The sequence below is a fragment of the Pleurodeles waltl genome, chromosome 8 (assembly GCF_031143425.1).
Source record: "Pleurodeles waltl isolate 20211129_DDA chromosome 8, aPleWal1.hap1.20221129, whole genome shotgun sequence".
Classification (NCBI taxonomy): Eukaryota; Metazoa; Chordata; class Amphibia; order Caudata; family Salamandridae; genus Pleurodeles; species Pleurodeles waltl.
Window position 1 is genome coordinate 57,350,597 of NC_090447.1, and position 19,727 is coordinate 57,370,323.

At 44.7% G+C, this 19,727-nt stretch overlaps 1 long non-coding RNA gene across 1 annotated transcript in view; it reads left to right on the top strand.

Moving 5' to 3' along the window:
- Nucleotides 1-19,727, top strand: part of LOC138249039 (uncharacterized) — a 79,765-nt gene that overhangs the window by 14,371 nt on the left and 45,667 nt on the right. The window contains exon 3 of the long non-coding RNA XR_011194688.1: nt 798-865. This is a non-coding gene — a long non-coding RNA (uncharacterized lncRNA). The remainder of the gene's footprint in view (nt 1-797; nt 866-19,727) is intronic.

Sequence of the window (19,727 nt, forward strand, 5' to 3'; positions counted from 1 at the left end):
CTCTCATTAGACATACATTCTCTAAACTAATTATTGTAAACATTGGGTGCCATGTCACATCTCAATATATTGAGTTCAAAATATTCCAACCCTCTAGTGGGTATACTTCAAATAGTACCTGCTAAAGAATTGAGCAAAGGTAAATATTTCAAAAACAAAACCCAGAAATAAATCAAATTGGCAAAAAAACACCTCATGTCAGATACACTTCACATGTTCTCAAACTCTTAAATGTATTTTGGTATATTTCAGTGGCTTTTCATGTGTTATCTTTGTCATACCCTGTGTTACTGTGCAACCTTTACCAGACAAACCTATACTGAGAGGCATATTTACAAGAAAGTGGCTTGTCAGTCTCGATGTACCTTTTTCTTGCATCGCCCCTGCCCCACCTAAGAACACCATAGTTGTGCCCTATTTACAGTGTGGCGCACCATGGTGGTTGTGAGGACAAAAGCGTCAAACATTGTCAATGCTATTGTGGCACTTTGCTACACTAGTGTCAAAAATGTTGACTCTTGTGCAGCAAAGCACAGGGGGGTCCATTGATTAAAAAGGGTGCGTCATTTTAAAAAATGACTGAAAAAATGGTACAGTGAAATGTTGTACTTTTGTTGTAATACAAGTGTCCTATCTTCTCCTCATATGGGCTTTTAATGTATGTTGATATCCCAATATTTCAGCAATGTCCCATCAACATGATGTGTTGTTTTATAATGTCTTGCAATGGGGTAATTGTCATCATTATTCTTGATTGCCCTTTCATGTTTCAAATTAGTTTTTTCTGTATTTGGCAGGTTGTACTCCCAATATACAGTTGATCAAATGAACATTTCAAAACATACACGCAAAAGTGTTTTTTCGCGTAAGTCTTTTTTTTATCTCATATATTTTGCTATTGCTAGAATATTCCTTTAATGAGGCACATATTTGCAGGTCTTGCATTTTGCACATTTTCAAAATCCATTACTACCTTCTGATTCTAACCACGTTTCCTCTTTTCTTTCATCCTGTTGTGGAAAAAAGTGGCTGATGGACAACATTATGGACAGTGAAGATGCTCTCTTGAATGTCAAATTTGTAAATTGATCTTTTGTTGTTATCAAATCCTCGACGTTAGATACCAATGTTTGTTACTTACAGTGACGTGCTCTACAAGTCAAATCAGGAAGAGAATTCAAACTTTGCCTTTCATCCTTATGTGATAATTGGTGTACATGTTTCCATGATCACCATCTGGATCGATTGATACACCCTTCCTCTTAATATTGAAGGACTCTTCAGGGAGAGGATTGTGAAGATCGGTCATCTGTTGATGATCATGGAGAAGGATTCGAATCAATCTGTCAGGATGCTGGGTGCAAATGTTCTCACTGTGATTCCAAACCACCAACTGAATATTTCAATGATGACTCTTCCTGCTCCACAGATAGGCTTACAGACAATTCACTTTTTCCTGTTCCTGTGTCATAGCCACCATGCATTCATGATCTTTCTGTAGCAATTAATGTGGCCTTTCCTCAACATATGTGTCCTTCACTTACTATTTGCCCCCCAGAATGTCTCACTACTTTTATGGACATATATTAACTATATGTTTGTGTTGTAGGGAATGAAATGTTGTGGGTGTGTGCTATTGCTCTGGAGGGTGTACTGCAGGAAAGTCTGTCAGGTAAACACTTGTACTGACCCTCAATTAGGATAATCTAAGAAACTGAAAATATACCATAAGTGTGCAGAAATATACATTGGAACAATGCATGCTGGAACCACACATGCCCAACGACCTCGTTGTTACCACTAATGCCTTTACCACGAATGCCCTAACAACGATTTTCCATTGTAAAGGCATGCGTAGAACAGCATGCATGGTTCCAGCATGTGACCCTACTGACCCCCCACCCGGCCCCTAAAACTACCCGACTCCCCACCCCACTAAAACCTAAAACTACCCCAAGCCCCACCCCTGAAAACTAAAACTACCCCAACCCCCACCCAGCCCCTAAAATTACCCCTACCCCCAGCCCACCCCTAACACTACCATGGCCCCCCAGCTAGCACATTGAAACCTAAACTACCCAACTCCCCACCCATGCCCCTAAAACTACCACGAACCAACCCCGCCCTTAAAACCTAAAACTACTGCGACCCTCACCCTGCCCCTAAAACCTAAGCTACCCCAACCCCGCCCCTAAAACTACCCCTACCCCCAACCACACCTAAAACCTAAAACTACCCCGACCCCCAACCCGCCTCTTAAACCTAAAACTACCCTGACCTCCTACCCGCCCCTAAAAACAAAAATGATCCTGACCCCCCACTGCTCCCCTAAAACTACCATGACCCCCTACCCCACCCCTAAAGCCATCCCAAAGCCCACCCCTAAAAACTAAAATTACCCTGACCCCCTACCCCTGCCGTGAAAACTACCCTGCCCCCCCACCACCCCTAAAACCTAAAACTACCCCAAACCCCACCTCAACCCCTAAAACCTAATCTATGCCAATTCCCCACCCCTGCCCCTAAAACTACCGCAAGCCCCCACCCCTGCCCCTAAAACCACCCCGAACCCCCACCTCTCCCCTAAAGAGTAATATCACCCCGACCCCCACCCCTTAAACTATTGCGACCCCCACCCCTAAAACCTACAACTACTCCGACCCGCACCAAAATCTCCTGTGACCCCCACCCCGCCCCTAAAACCTAAAACTACCCCGACCCCCTACCCCTGTCCCTAAAACTTAAACTAACCCAACTCCCCACCCCTAAAACTACCCCAACCCCCACCTCTGCCATAAAAACCTAAAATTACCCCAACCCCCCCTAAAAACTAAAATTACCCCATCCCCCCACCCTCTCCCTTGAAAAACTAAAGCTACCCTGACCCCCCACCCTTAAAAACTAAAACTACTCCACCCGGCCCCTAAAACTACCGCCAACCCTACCCCAGCCCCACTTACTTGACCTCTTCCTCTCCGATCCTGAGTCTGCCTTAACCATGCATGTTTGTTGTTCAGGACATGCATGGTTGAGGCCGAGAAAAACAGGGTCATTGTTCACGGAATCATTGTTCCACTTTCATGGACAACGCACCTCGTTGTTCAGCTGATTTTTTCATAGACTTCACAAGAATCAGAGGAGAGGCTCCATAATTAAAGTTGAAACGTATTGGCTACATTCCTTTAGTTCCTATGTCTGCTGGAGATGATGTCCAAGACACTAGGTAGTAACACCCCCCCTTAAGTAACTACTTTGGAGTATGTTCATTTTGGGGTGCAGATTGTTATTTGAAGAGTCTGCCCTTGCCCACTCAAAGGAAACTCCTCATTGTAATTTGATAGCAAGCACATTACTGCATTAAGCTTATATTGCGGTTCATAAACTTCACCACTAGTTTTCTGAGATCAGGAAAATATTTCTCATGTGAAAATTACTTATCTATAATGAAAGTAGATTAGATAGTTCTGGTATGATTCACACTTTCATGTATTAGTACATAGATAAACATCAACAGCAGAATATAAATGGGACACAATATTAAGGACAAAATGCAGTATTTAAAATTGAAAATACAATGGTTCATTAAGTCAACACCTTCTATACATACATAACTTCACATATTTTAACAACTTTATATATATATATATATATACTTATATATATATATATTTTTTATATATATATATATATATATATATATATATATATATATATATATATATATATATATATACATATCTTGAAGGTTCAAAGATATAAAGGTAGGATCAGTGAACTTATACTTTTCTATATGCACTTCCCTTCTGATATTTTGTCTAGCGATATTTTGTTCTCAATATTACTGAATTACAATATTCAGGGGATCAATATTCAGTTGTACAATTATAGAGATGGATGACATAACTTATAAAATGTGGGACTTATTTACAACACTTTGAGAAATTATTTGATGTTACGAATGTTACATCAACTTTGATTTACTTTATGCCACAAAGTTTAAGTTTCATGGGGTCAATATGTTTTGTTATTCTTTATTCTTCTTTGCAATAGGGATGACATGTATTCACTTTCCTGAAAAGGCCCCGGAAACCAGTGATGACTACCAGTGAAAGTTACATTTAGGGCCTCCTTTACATGGCCCTAGCTGCACACTGCACCACCAGAGCATATTTTTTTGATGCTCTGGTAGCGCAGTGTGCCAACCAGTATTTACCTTGCATGGCTTTTCATGGCCTTGTAAATAGGATCCGCTTTCACGCATAACTCTGCGTGAAATGGGTGTCGTATGGGTGTTGCTGTTGGTGTTCCCATAAAACACCTATAAAACCTGACAGAATCTGATCCATTCAAAGATTTAGAAGGCTGGGAATCCATCAGATTCCTATGCCACCTCAGGGGTAGTGTTAAAGTGGCTCAACAGGAAGAAATAACATTATTTCTCATTCTGTTTCCTCTTTCAATAGGTGCCTTATTCTGCAGCACACACAGAAAGAGGAAAACAACATTAATAATTGTTTATGTGTAGGAAGGTATCCCTTCCTGCACATGAACAATAATCCCTGCAACGCAGGCACCCTTGCACGATTGTGCAGCGGTCCTTGCGTTGGTGCTAGGCAACAGTTTGTGTGCCAGTGCTGAGGAAAGTACAAGGATGCATTGTATTTCAATGAATACAACACATCCCTGTACTTTTACAATGTCGCAGCATGACACAGCAGGCTGGCTTGCAGTGCCATGCTGTGTCATTTCCTCGTAAATGAGGCCCTTAGTTTTCTACATTCATCTTGATACGTATTTCTAGGTTGTAAATCCAACGCATATAGATCTCTCTCCTCTTCTACACCATTTTTGTGAAATTATATCCTTCTATATATCTTACAAGCATTGTCACATTTTCATCAAGCAATGTATTTTTCTATGCTGACAATCATTGCCATAGTTTTAACAACTTCTATTGTACCTAAAATGATTGCTACTTTTTGGTTTAATGCTGGTAAAGGTCACCTGAACTTGTGCTGACTCAGATGTTTTTCTTACATCCCTTCTCAGTCGTAGAGCTGAGGGATCTTAGAGCTCATGGATTTTGATTTCCATCTGCACCTCCTTGTGATATTTCATGTCCTTAACATGTCCCACCATCCCCATAACAGGACTCTATTCTTATCAGAGCCACATCACTCTTTGTGCTTCATGCAGTGGTCGTGAAGCCATTGCTATGCTCTCAGACCAACATGATTCATTACACAGTTTGCGAGTTCATGGCTATAGTAAATCAGGACTGCACCGACACCCCAGTACCTAGAGCACACATTTTTAGCATTGAATTGGTTGCAGCTGGATTAGATTTTCTATGTGTTGTCGTTTCATATGAATCGATCCTGAGAGTTGTTTCTAGCCACTCAACCAAGAAGGTTTGTTTCAAAGTGCTTAGCAAAGGTTCTTCTCATTATTATATCATCTTGATATTTTATTAAACAGCTGGAGTCCCCATCATGACACAAAGGTTTGGCCAAGCAGGTACCCAAGAAATTCAAAATATTGTGGCCAATATGTATCCTCTCGTTCCTCCTTTTATAAACCCAATCATTTATGGGCTAAGACACAAATGATCAGGGGAAAGGTACTCTAGATGCTCTCCTGCAAGATATCTAACTAATGAAAATATTCCAGGATCATGAGATCCAGTTAAGCCACAGTCCTTCTCATCATCAAGAAAAAGAAGTCCTAAATCAGTGAATGATTTGATGCTCTTTGCCACCTTAAAACCAGAAAGAAAATGCCCATCTGTTTCATTATTCATTACAGCTGATGACAACATACTCTGATGAACATCTCCATTACCTTCTTAGCCATTTGTGTGCCAGTGCTCAAAGGCTACCACACTCCATCAGGCACAATATACAAATCAAGCAAAAAATGCGGCTGCTCAAAAGCTTTCATCCAGGGCTGGACAAAATTATGAGAACTGGTTCCCACATTAGCCCAGTGGGAAATATTTCATATGGTACAATCTCAGTGAAGACTGATGTAGCCTTTGTAAAACACTGGAAACAATGTAGTGATTCCTGAAATTAAACTCTTCACAGTATTCTTGTTCCCAGCCACAAAACTTTTCAAAGAATATTAAAGCCATTGGAGGCACACATGTTGGGTCCCACCTTCAACTTAAAAAAATGGTAAAACGTATTGTTGACCAAGTCTTCTATGAGCAATTTAAATGAAGATTTCTTACAATGGTCAGTAACCAGAGGTGAGATTTGATTAAAATTAAAATTACAGTTGACCAACATGTTTTCATTTTGACAAGGTTTTGAGCAGTTATAGTCCTGCTCGACAATATTGCCAGACCTCCCTCCACCACCATTCTCAGTCTCCTATCAACAGAACAGTTGAAAGAAGTGAATGAGTTGGATTACACCCCTCCACTTATCCTTTGATGAGGTGTTTGCTATAACCTTAATTTCTGGAGCTTTTAAGATTTCAACCACTTCTGTTTTTTTTTTTTGATAAGTTCAGCTTAAAATATATTAAAAGGCAAATAGACATATTAAAATGATGACTTAACTAGATGAACTTCCTGTGTTAATGGACTATGTGTTATATGTAAAGGAACTTGACCGGAAGCAGAATCTCTGTTTCCAATAGAGAAGATGGAATTGTGTTGCAGATACCTACCGTGACTCTTCAATGGAATTAATTTTGTATCCTTCCCAGAGGTCTCCTCTTGCCCATCTGGTTTTCCTGTTCACTGATAGGGAGAAGTAATAACTGTCTCCAAAGCCTGATCAATATTTACAAATTCATTGAATATACACAAGTTATCAATTTTCTATTTTGATTTCAAGTTCACAGGAGAGTGGGGAGTTGTAGGAAGTAGAGTCTCCATAGTAGCATGTTTAGTGATGTACAGAAGGTCCTAAACAGTGCTTATTCCCTCATTAAGAAATCCCGTTGCACTTGTGAGAATGTTTACAATAGAGGATGGCACTGAAGCCTTACCATTTATAAAGCCAGCATCTTGTCTTTTCCCCATAATCAGTTAAAATGGTTGGTGAACCAAGAGTGGTCTAGCCTACCGTCCTTTGGGCTCTAACAGGTACAAGCAGTCTCAGTTTTGGCCTGGTTTTGGCCTGGGCAAAGCCCAAGTGTGTCCCATACTCTTAGTATAGTTCATGTGCTTTATAGCACTCAGGTGAGTGGGCTTTTCCTCTTTCCACCGTCGCACACTGGAGCTTATAGTTTGGTGACTCAAACACAATCCAAATTTGTCCCATGCTTTGGAAACAGCTGTCACACAATATAGCTCACAGGTGCATGGGCTTCTTCCCCTCCCCCCCACAGTAGGCTTGAGCTCAAGGTTTGGTGTCTAAAACAGAATCCAAATTCATCCCATGTTTAGGCCTTTGATTTTTAGAAGAAGGCATGTTCTGGAATATTGTTTGAGCATAAGGAGAGACATTGATGTACAGTTGTCTTTTTCAAATTTGTCAATTTTTACAACCTGAAAGTTTGCAGTATTAGTTTTGGATTAGTATGGTTAAACACACAACTTAGACTTACAAACCAGATAACCTCACTGAAAAAACACTGATAGTGATGTTTAAGTTACAAACTAAAACCACTGAAAGTTGCATCCACATCACATACTGGTCATGCCCTCACACATATATATATTCACTGATGATATTTTAAATGACACAATTGATTAATTAATTGATGGCACCACTAATGACCTTATCCATAACAATGCTTCACTCATTAGTTTTGACTTCAATATCGATGTAATTGATGATTTTGTTTTTTAGCATCATTTTTAACATAAATATTATGTTTTTGTAATCGTAGTTTCATTAAAAGTAGCAGACTGCGTTTAAAAAGTAAAATGTGTGCAAATTCACATTACAGGCACTTCCAAAGTGATAATCTACCTTATTTCTACATATACGTAACTCCTAAGGTCTCAGCTAGGTGTCCCAGGGATGGGGTAGATGTAACTATAAGCAGGGACATTATAAATGGTGTTCTATATGCCCTGGTAAGGGAAAAAGAAATATCTAGTTCATTTTCCTCCTTTGGAGATACTTAGCTCCATAGGCTAACATGGGAATATTTCATAAGTATAACTATTGATAGGAAGGGGTTAAATGTGTCATGAATAGACTCAAAAGATAGATAATGATAAATCCAAGAACTTGCCACTGTTGCATTTATCATACCTAATACAGAAAAGAAGTTAAAGAACTTTCTTCTCTGTAATTCAAAATCCAGCCTGCTAGTTGCCTCTCCTGATTGGCCAGCCTTAACAGGATTAGCCAGGCTGCTTTGATGAGGTGATAAGTGGCCTGCACTGAGCAGAGGTTATCTGATGGGGAGAGTCCTGCAGCTGCTGAGGCCAGGCCTGTAAATGGGCTGGGTAAATCAAACCAGGCTTCCAAGGAAGCAGGATGAAAAGGAATGCCAGCCAGGCCTACCCTTTCACTCTGGACCCCACAGATAGATAGCAGGCCCAGGAAATTAATTTGCAGGTGGTCTGGAGGGGGGTAGGGTGTTAATGTAAAAGATCCACACCAGTAGGTTAGTTTATCCAGGTCTTGCTCCTCTGGAGAGAACTCGTCCACCTTGAGTGTTCAAGTACAGTGCTTTGTGAGACCAGAAAATGCCACACTTTAGAGGAAGTTGTCAAGTTTTTGGGTAGCACTGTGCATCTCATTGAACAGGGGTGCCCAACTGCCTATCCCCTAAGATGATTGAATAAAAACTTTGAGCTGCTTGCAGTTCAGATCTGCTGCCTGAAACCACCAAGAGATGCAGGATTGCCCTGCTGGAACCCTGGTCTGCAACCGACAAGACTGTACTCTGAAGTACTGCTCCTGTTGTACAATGGAAGGACTTTGCCTTGCTTCAAATAAGGAGTGGATCCTCTGAAAACAACATGTTGACAGAGCTTGCCTGCACAAACTGTCACAAAAGTACTCTTTAAGGATTTGGCCGGTACATTGTGGGACATGAAGTCCCAAACTTTCAAGGACCATCTCAGGGCTCCTAGACCCTTGGATTTGTGTTTTGGACACTCTGGCACCCAAGGGAGAACTTCTGGAAGAAGATCCAGGAGTTTGGAGAAGATTGGAGAACTTTTGTGAAAAAGCTCCATAAGGTGACCAACCCGTTGATGAGAGTCAACCTGCCACAGAACTGCTACCCAGTCTGAATTTCAAATTTGTCCCACTAAAAGCTCCAGAGCTCCAGACTTCCAGGATTTGATAGGGATGTGCTGAAAATAAAGCCAACGATGTGGCATTGGATCTTGGCGTGACGACAAGGGAAAAAGCATGAATGTGCAATTTTGACTGAGGCCTCCCAGTCAGTGTATCTGAGCAGGGCTCCATCATGGTCAGCCTCAAACTTGTCCCAGGCGTGACCAGATGTTCCCGGTTGGTGCTATTGATTTCTAAGCACTAGAAAGCAAATGTTTTTGTTTTAATCTCCCCTATATTGGATGTTTGTCATTTTGGTGTCATTGTAAAGATAAAAATAATTCCTACTTTTATGCATTGCTGTCAGATTTTTATTTTGTGCCCTGTCTTACTTATTTACTGTATTGGTGTATTTAAATGCTTTACAACCTTGTCTCCTAAGTTAAGCCTACCTGCTCGTTGCCAAGCTACAAGTGGTTGAGCCTGGGGCTGATGTTTTGAGACCTGGACTGAACCTTACATTGGATTGGGGGCCTTTTATCTAGTGGTAGGTATGTTCCTACCCCTACTAATAACCAGCCTCCAACAAGTAATGCAGTGGTATTTAAAGTGATGAATTATGAGATGATTCAATTAGTGTGCTAAATACATCCTTTAAGATGACAAAATTTTGAGTAAAAACAAACAGGTGTTCAAGCCTAAATGTCTGGTGATGTGTGGTGATTAATTATTGGAGGTAAATGTTATACATTGGGCAATATGCAAACAATTTAGATTTATTTGGCATCAGATATACTGTATTTGCAGAGATTGACTTACCTGTTTTTCATTTTTATTTGTCAACGGAAGAAACCAAAGCAAATATATATATATATGTATATATATATATATATATATATATATATATGTGTGAGAAAACAGGGCTGATTGCAGAGGCCCCATAACTTTTTGCCACCATTTTCCACTTTTTGCTGGTGTTTTCCTGACTTTAAAGGTGCCCTGGGTACTGCTAACCAGTCCCAGGGCCTGTGCTCTGTGTAAAATGGATATGCAAATTAGGCTAATTATAATTGGCTAACTTAACCTACCTATAAGTCCCTAGTATATGGTAGGGCATGTAGGTTTAGGGACCACAGCATAGGTGGTGCACACCTAGGTGCATTGCTGAGGTGCCCAGTGTCATTTTAAAAGCAAGCCTGCCTTGGTGGCTGCTTTTAAATTAAAGTTATATGCAAATTCGACTTTGGAATTAAAGGTACTTCCAAAGTCTTAAACTACCTTATTTTTACATATAAGTCACCCCTAAGGTGTGCCCTATGTGCCCCTAGGGCTGGGTGCCATGTAACTATAAGCAGGGACTTTATAAAAATAGATTTATAAGCCCTGGTGAGGTAAAAACAGCCAAATTCGTTTTTCCCTCATTGAAGTAAATGGCCTTCATAGGCTAGAATGGGCAGACTTTATTTTAAATTTTAAAGTCTCCTTAAATGTTACATACCAAGAATTTGGTATCAAATTGATTGTTGTAATAAATCCCACAACTTCCAGTTGTTGGATTTAATATAACTTGTTCAGGTAAAAAGTTTAGACTTTACCTAAAAAGTTGCCAATTTCAGCTCTGCATTGTTTTTGCTGCTGTGCTCTGATTGGCCAGCCTGCAGCAGCTTCTGCCAGGCTGCCTTGATGAGGTGTGAAGTGGCCAGACTTCACACAAAGGAATGTGCTTGGGGGAGAGAATCTCCCCTCAGCAGATGGTGAGGCAGGAAGGGGGAGGGCTGCCAAACTGGTCTTCAAAGGCAGAGAAGGACATTTGCAGCACCCAGCAAGCAACACCCCCACATCCTGCAACCCCAGACAGCTAGGTGCCCCCTTGATTAGATTAGGAGAGGGCAGGAGAGGGGTGTGTTTATGATTTTTAGCCACACCAGTGGGTGGGCTCAGCCAGATGTAACCTCCAAAAATCAGATTCATCCATGTTGGATTTTTAGAGACTGTTGCCTTCTGGGATGGATTTTTGCCACACTTCCCAGGAAGTGGTCATCACAGGGGGACGACCCTGTCCCTGATTGGAGAACCAGGGCCCCCCTGCTTTTCACCCAGGAGCAAGGATAAAACTGGCAGACCTGCACCCACACCTCAGATCCCCTCCAGAATTCAACAAGAAAGGAACTAAAGAAGAAGAAGGACTGCCCTGCTGGACCCCTGGCCTGCACCTGGACCCTGCACTCAGAAGGACTGCACCAGCTGCACACTTGGGCTTCACCACAAGAAGGACTTTGCCTGGCTTCAACTGGTTCAAGGAGGGACTCCCTGTTTGCTACAGGTGAAAAATTGCTAAACCAGAGTCCCCTGCACCAACTCCTGAAGAAAGCGACCAGCTGACCACTGTCCAGTGGCCAAAAAGGAGTTTGCGCCAGGTGCATTCTGGGAGTTGAAGTCCGCACCCCCCAAGGACCATCACAGAACTTCTGGACCCTTGGGGTGAGCTGTGGACCCCAAAAGAACCTTAAAAGAACATCTGGGTGAAGCCCCAGAAGTTTGGAAAAGATTTGAGAATTTTTGGAAAAAAGCTCCAGAGAGGGACCGACCCGCCGCGGAAATTCTAGCCGGCTTGCCTCAACCGCGACCCGGCCTGACTTCGTGGTTCGTCCCGGTAAAGAAAAACATCCAAAAAAGAGACTAAGTCCGAACGTAAAAAGTTGACCGGGACCTCCCAGCCATCGTATCCGAGAAGGGCTCCATGGACGTCGGATCAAGATCCAGGTTTACCCCGGTCGAAGGATTTTCATCTCGAAAAAACGACTAAGTCCGAAGGTAAAAATCTCCACCGAGGAAACCCACATCGCGTATCCGGACAAGGGCTCCAGGAGGTCGGATTCAACTGGCAGGTTCGTCCCGGTAAAGAAAAACTTCAAAATAAAGACTAAGTCAGGAGGTAACTTTTTAACCGAGGCCTCCCGCGACCTGTAGCCGAGCAGGGCTCCATCGCGGTCGGCCTGAAAGTTTGACTTTGCCCCGGTCGAGGTGCAACCAGATGACCCGATTGGCGCTTTTTGTTTCTAAGCTCTAGAAAAGTAATAATTCTTTAAAAATTCATATCTCCGGTTCCCCTGAACCGATTTTAATCGTTTTTGTGTCATTTTAAAGATAAAAATATAAACTATTTTTATAAATTGGTTTTGGATTTTTAAACTGTTTCCTGTGTTTTATTTAATTACTGTTTTGTGATATTTGAATGCTTTACACTTTGTCTCCTAAGTTAAGCCTTGACGCTCGTTGCCAAGCTACCAAGGGTTGAGCTGGGATTAATTTACTGAGACCTAACTGTACCTATGTGGAGGTTAGTGGCTTGTTGCTAGGTGTAGGTACCTACCTGCCCTACCAATAACCCATTTTCCAACATAATTGGAAGCAGCGACGGGATCCTGTACTTGTGTTCAAAATCACGTTACAGTTTTAGGTAAAACAAATTAAAAATCCTTTAAATTGTCCTAGTGCAAAAATTGTTTTTAATTTTTAATTTGGATTAATTTCAATTATTGAATTTTTGTAATTTTTCTAAATTCTTGTTTCCAATTTTTGCAAAAAGTTTTTGTTGACACAAAACTAGGGAACCATGGAGCTTGATCTGGCTAGCCTACCCACACTGACAGTAGTCCAGCTTAGGGGGTTGTGTATTGAAAGAAGGTTGCCTGCAACCACTGATCTCAGGAAGCAAATCCTGATCACATCCCTGACAGCATGGGCTGAGGCCCAAGAGGTAGAGTCAGAAGAAGCTCCAGAGGAGGGAGAAAGAAGGGAGGATGCAAGCTCTAACCACTCAGGGGAGGGAAGGCATCTGAGCCCAAGTGAGGATGAGGAAGAACGGTCCTCAGTAAATACAGTCACTAGGGGCAGATCCAAAGCTAGTGGTGGGAAGGGGGTCCTTTCAGGAGGAGAGAACCCATCCATCAGAGAAAGAGAGCTGGAGGCCCAGCTAGCATACATAGCTTTGGAAGCAGAGAAGCTGGCCCTAGAAAAGCAAAAATGGGCATACAAAGAAAAAAGAGATGGAAGCAGCGATAAAGAAGCTGAGGTGTCCATGGGTGGGGGAGTTTGCCCCAGATTACCCAAGGGGGTAGTTCCTGCTTATGTAGAGGGGGATGACATAGATAAGTGGCTAGGGGCCTTTGAGAGGGCACTCCAAATGAGAAGGGTTAGGCCTCAATACTGGGGTTCCCGTTTGTGGGAGTTGGTCCCCAACTCAGGGAGGGATAGGCTTCTGACCTTAAGGGGGGAGGATGCAGATTCATACCCTAGTATGAAGAGGTGCTTAGCCAAGAAGTTTGGTCTGACCCCAGAGCAATATAGAATGAAGTTCAGGGACACCCAGAAGGTCAGTACCCAGTCTTGGGTTGACTTTGTGGACATTTCACTAAAGGCACTAGAGGGCTGGATTATTGGTAACAAAGTAGATACTTATGAGGGGTTATACAATCTGATCATGAGAGAGCACATCTTGACCAATTGTACCCAAGAAAGGTTACGCCAGCATCTAGTGGACTCTAAGCAGACCAACCCTAGAGAGCTAGGGGAGGCAGCTGATGAGTGGTTGAGAACCAGGGTGGTTGTCAAGTCCCAGGGGGGAGACTCCAAGAAGGGGGGGACAGGTCCCCAAAAACCTAAGGAGGGAGGTGGTAAGCCCACCACAGAGACTCCCTCTGTACCCCAGAACCCTAAGAAGGAGGAGAGTAAATCCCACTCCCACTCTGACAAGCAGAGACAGGGAGACCCAGGGTTAAAAAAACTCTTGGACAGTAGGGCTTGCTTTGACTGTCAGCAGACAGGTCACTTCAGAGGAGATGCAGCCTGTCCAAGGAAGGTGGTTAGCACTGGGCTGTCCAGTGTAGCCATAGAGGAGGATTCCTCAGATGATGAAGTCCTCCTAGCATTGAGCTGGGAGACAGGACCAGATGGTAAGCTGGTGATCCCTGAGGGTGGAGTAGGCACTTCCACCACATTCAAGTGAATGGGATCCCTACCACTGGCCTGAGAGACACCTGTGCCAGTCACACTATAGTGAGTGACCGGTTAGTGACCCCAGACATGTATGTCCCAGGAAAGACAAAGAAAGTCAGGATAGCCACAGGGGAGGTCACCTCCAAACCTGTAGCCATAGTGCCCCTAGAGAGGGAGGGTATCCTTGACTGGATTAGGGTGGTAGTCAGTGCTGACCTTCCCCTAGATTGTATCCTGGGCAATGACCTCCCAGAGGTGAGTCTGGTCACAGATGGGGTGGTCGCCCAGGGCGCCCCCCCAACCCAAAGTCCTGGGGAGTCAGTCCCTACAGTTAGGAGACAGGGGTCCCCAAGAAAAGGAAAGAAGAAAAGGAAGGGTAGGCCACTCTTAAAGAGAGTTCCAGGGAGCCAAGGGCCTTCTGCCCCAGTAAGGGGGGAGCCCAGAGTTGGCACTGGTGAGGCCTCACCTGACCCCAAGGAAGTCCTGAGTAGTCAGGCAGCTGTCCAGATGCAAGGTGTTGCCCCTGCACTGACAGAAGGGAGAGTGGAAGGAGGGTGTCTGCCACAGGAGGTGGTAGCCCCCCACTCTAGACAGCAAGAGGGGTGCCAGGACCCCAAAGTTGCCCCTAAAGCAGCTCAGCCACCTGTCAGTGGAGAGCTTAGGGTGTGGTTCTGGGTACTGACAGCTGTCAGTAGCCTCTGCTGGGTGCTAGCCTTCCTGGCAGCAATGTACTTGGCCTGGGAGGCAGACCCCAGGGCCAATAGCAAAGGAGGCCCCCTGACCCTATTGGTCATGGTGGGGTTGCTCAAGTGTTGGGGACCTCTTTGGGTAAGCTAGGTGTTGCCCTAGCAAAGTTTGGAGTAGGGGAGGTGGGCACCTCACTTCCCAAGTTGGCAGAGAGAAAGGAGGAAGACCCCCCTAGAGGGAAGTTTCAGTTTGAGTTGGGTCCTTTTACTGTTGGGATGGCTTCACTACCCAGAGGGAGTGACCCTGACAGGAGGATGTAAGGCAGAGTAGGCCCTGCAAAGGGACAGCCAGTTTTCTTCACTGTCTTCCTCGCCTAACAAGCCAGGAAGACTCTCCCAGGGTTGGGCTGAGTCTCCTGGGCGTGTGGGCTGGGGGGGGGGTTGTGTGAGAAAACAGGGCTGATTGCAGAGGCCCCATAACTTTTTGCCCCCATTTTCCACTTTTTGCTGGTGTTTTCCTGACTTTAAAGGTGCCCTGGGTACTGCTAACCAGTCCCAGGGCCTGTGCTCTGTGTAAAATGGATATGCAAATTAGGCTAATTATAATTGGCTAACTTAACCTACCTATAAGTCCCTAGTATATGGTAGGGCATGTAGGTTTAGGGACCACAGCATAGGTGGTGCACACCTAGGTGCATTGCTGAGGTGCCCAGTGTCATTTTAAAAGCAAGCCTGCCTTGCTGGCTGCTTTTAAATTAAAGTTATATGCAAATTCGACTTTGGAATTAAAGGTACTTCCAAAGTCTTAAACTACCTTATTTTTACATATAAGTCACCCCTAAGGTGTGCCCTATGTGCCCCTAGGGCTGGGTGCCATGTAACTATAAGCAGGGACTTTATAAAAATAGATTTATAAGCCCTGGTGAGGTAAAAACAGCCAAATTCGTTTTTCCCTCATTGAAGTAAATGGCCTTCATAGGCTAGAATGGGCAGACTTTATTTTAAATTTTAAAGTCTCCTTAAATGTTACATACCAAGAATTTGGTATCAAATTGATTGTTGTAATAAATCCCACAACTTCCAGTTGTTGGATTTAATATAACTTGTCCAGGTAAAAAGTTTAGACTTTACCTAAAAAGTTGCCAATTTCAGCTCTGCATTGTTTTTGCTGCTGTGCTCTGATTGGCCAGCCTGCAGCAGCTTCTGCCAGGCTGCCTTGATGAGGTGTGAAGTGGCCAGACTTCACACAAAGGAATGTGCTTGGGGGAGAGAATCTCCCCTCAGCAGATGGTGAGGCAGGAAGGGGGAGGGCTGCCAAAGTGGTCTTCAAAGGCAGAGAAGGACATTTGCAGCACCCAGCAACACCCCCACATCCTGCAACCCCAGACAGCTAGGTGCCCCCTTGATTAGATTAGGAGAGGGCAGGAGAGGGGTGTGTTTATGATTTTTAGCCACACCAGTGGGTGGGCTCAGCCAGATGTAACCTCCAAAAATCAGATTCATCCATGTTGGATTTTTAGAGACTGTTGCCTTCTGGGATGGATTTTTGCCACACTTCCCAGGAAGTGGTCATCACAGGGGGACGACCCTGTCCCTGATTGGAGAACCAGGGCCCCCCTGCTTTTCACCCAGGAGCAAGGATAAAACTGGCAGACCTGCACCCACACCTCAGATCCCCTCCAGAATTCAACAAGAAAGGAACTAAAGAAGAAGAAGGACTGCCCTGCTGGACCCCTGGCCTGCACCTGGACCCTGCACTCAGAAGGACTGCACCAGCTGCACACTTGGGCTTCACCACAAGAAGGACTTTGCCTGGCTTCAACTGGTTCAAGGAGGGACTCCCTGTTTGCTACAGGTGAAAAATTGCTAAACCAGAGTCCCCTGCACCAACTCCTGAAGAAAGCGACCAGCTGACCACTGTCCAGTGGCCAAAAAGGAGTTTGCGCCAGGTGCATTCTGGGAGTTGAAGTCCGCACCCCCCAAGGACCATCACAGAACTTCTGGACCCTTGGGGTGAGCTGTGGACCCCAAAAGAACCTTAAAAGAACATCTGGGTGAAGCCCCAGAAGTTTGGAAAAGATTTGAGAATTTTTGGAAAAAAGCTCCAGAGAGGGACCGACCCGCCGCGGAAATTCTAGCCAGCTTGCCTCAACCGCGACCCGGCCTGACTTCGTGGTTCGTCCCGGTAAAGAAAAAAATCCAAAAAAGAGACTAAGGTGGTCATTCTGACCCTGGCGGTCTTTGACCGCCAGGGCGGAGGACCGCGGGAGCACCGCCGACAGGCCGGCGGTGCTCCAATGGGGATTCCGACCGCGGCGGTAAAGCCGCGGTCGGACCGGCACCACTGGCGGGGTCCCGCCAGTGTACCGCGGCCCCATTGAATCCTCCGCGGCGGCGCAGCTTGCTGCACCGCCGCGGGGATTCCGACCCCCCCTACCGCCATCCAGATCCCGGCGGTCGGACCGCCGAGATCCAGATGGCGGTAGGGGGGGTCGCGGGGCCCCTGGGGGCCCCTGCAGTGCCCATGCCACTGGCATGGGCATTGCAGGGGCCCCCGTAAGAGGGCCCCTACATGTATTTCACTGTCTGCTGCGCAGACAGTGAAATACGCGACGGGTGCAACTGCACCCGTCGCACAGCTTCCACTCCGCCGGCTCGATTCCGAGCCGGCTTCATCGTGGAAGCCTCTTTCCCGCTGGGCTGGCTGGCGGTCTGAAGGCGACCGCCCGCCTGCCCAGCGGGAAAGTCAGAATTACCGCCGCGGTCTTTCGACCGCGGAACGGTAACCTGACGGCGGGACTTTGGCGGGCGGCCTCCGCCGCCCGCCAAGGTCAGAATGAGGGCCTAAGTCCGAACGTAAAAAGTTGACCGGGACCTCCCAGCCATCGTATCCGAGAAGGGCTCCATGGACGTCGGATCAAGATCCAGGTTTACCCCGATCGAAGGATTTTCATCTCGAAAAAACGACTAAGTCCGAAGGTAAAAATCTCCACCGAGGAAACCCACATCGCGTATCCGGACAAGGGCTCCAGGAGGTCGGATTCAACTGGCAGGTTCGTCCCGGTAAAGAAAAACTTCAAAATAAAGACTAAGTCAGAAGGTAACTTTTTAACCGAGGCCTCCCGCGACCTGTAGCCGAGCAGGGCTCTATCGCGGTCGGCCTGAAAGTTTGACTTTGCCCCGGTCGAGGTGCAACCAGATGACCCGATTGGCGCTTTTTGTTTCTAAGCGCTAGAAAAGTAATAATTCTTTAAAAATTCATATCTCCGGTTCCCCTGAACCGATTTTAATTGTTTTTGTGTCATTTTAAAGATAAAAATATAAACTATTTTTATAAATTGGTTTTGGATTTTTAAACTGTTTCCTGTATTTTATTTAATTACTGTTTTGTGATATTTGAATGCTTTACACTTTGTCTCCTAAGTTAAGCCTTGACGCTCGTTGCCAAGCTACCAAGGGTTGAGCTGGGATTAATTTACTGAGACCTAACTGTACCTATGTGGAGGTTAGTGGCTTGTTGCTAGGTGTAGGTACCTACCTGCCCTACCAATAACCCATTTTCCAACAATATATATATATATATAAATATATATGAACTTTTAAGGAACACAGTGGGCACCACAAAGGTAACCAGTAATGTTACACACAGCAACGCAACACACAACCAACCATATAAAACATCAGACCCATATGCAAGTGGCACACAATCTGACACAACCACATCACCCACTACAGCTCCCTCCACCTCAAACAGCAAATCCAAATGCAAACACACATACACGTACTGACTCACACACACATACATGTACTGACTCACATACACTCAACTAGTAGCACAGCATCAAAAGTACAGGTCCCTTTGCAATGTGCACACACGGACATAGTTGACAAGGCTGTTTGTGATGTTATTGTGGTGCCAGCATTCATTTAACAATGAATACTGACACCATAATGATAGTTGTGTGATATATGTCTTGAACCAGCGTCTCCCTATCCATGTCTGACGCAATTGTCTTCCCGGCATATGCATGTCACAGTAATTTCTTTAAAATACTGTGACGTATATGACTGCAGTGGTCCCAAGCTCATGTGCAGTGACCACACAACATATACAGGCAATGAGGGTTCCCTATCTGCGAGCCTGGCAATGGGGGTTTATGTTTTCTCTGTGGTTCAGTGGCAGCAGCAACAGGAGGGCTGGTCCAGTCATGTTCAGTCAAAAACAGAAGTGGAATATGGAAAAAGGGTACATTTTTGCCTAATTTCCCCTCCAACCTGCCAACTCAGGTGTGGAAGTCAGACCGCGTCAGTTGGTTTTGCAATATAGCACATTAAAATCTGCTCAGCGGTAAGAGTGTCTGGAGTCCCGCTGCCAGCCACTATTTCCAATGGTGCTATTGACATGGCTGGAGATTACTGGCGGAGTCTGTGGGACTATGGCAGTCACCTATAGGACCGCCAACATCTAAATAGGGTGGGTGGACCTCCAAGCCAGTGTGTGGGTTTTCTGACAGAAAACCAACAAGGGACTCTTACCAACCAGATCTGAGTCAGGACTTTAGTCTCTTTTTTGGAAGTCGAAAACCTCTAGTGGAACAAAGCTGAACGGAGTTACCAATGGGGGATTTTTAAAGCTGTATACCCCTTCCAGGAGGAACCACTGAACAGGATTTGCTACTGAAGAGAAGAACATAGTTGGAGCTGCCCAATGTCAGGCTGAGGGGCGATGCATCTTGAGTGGATTGATTAACAGGCAGAGTCTCCTCTCAGTTCTTAAAGCAAGTTTTGGATTTGGGCTATAGGGGCACCTTTAGCACCACTTCCATGGGTCTAGGACTGAAGGGGCAGC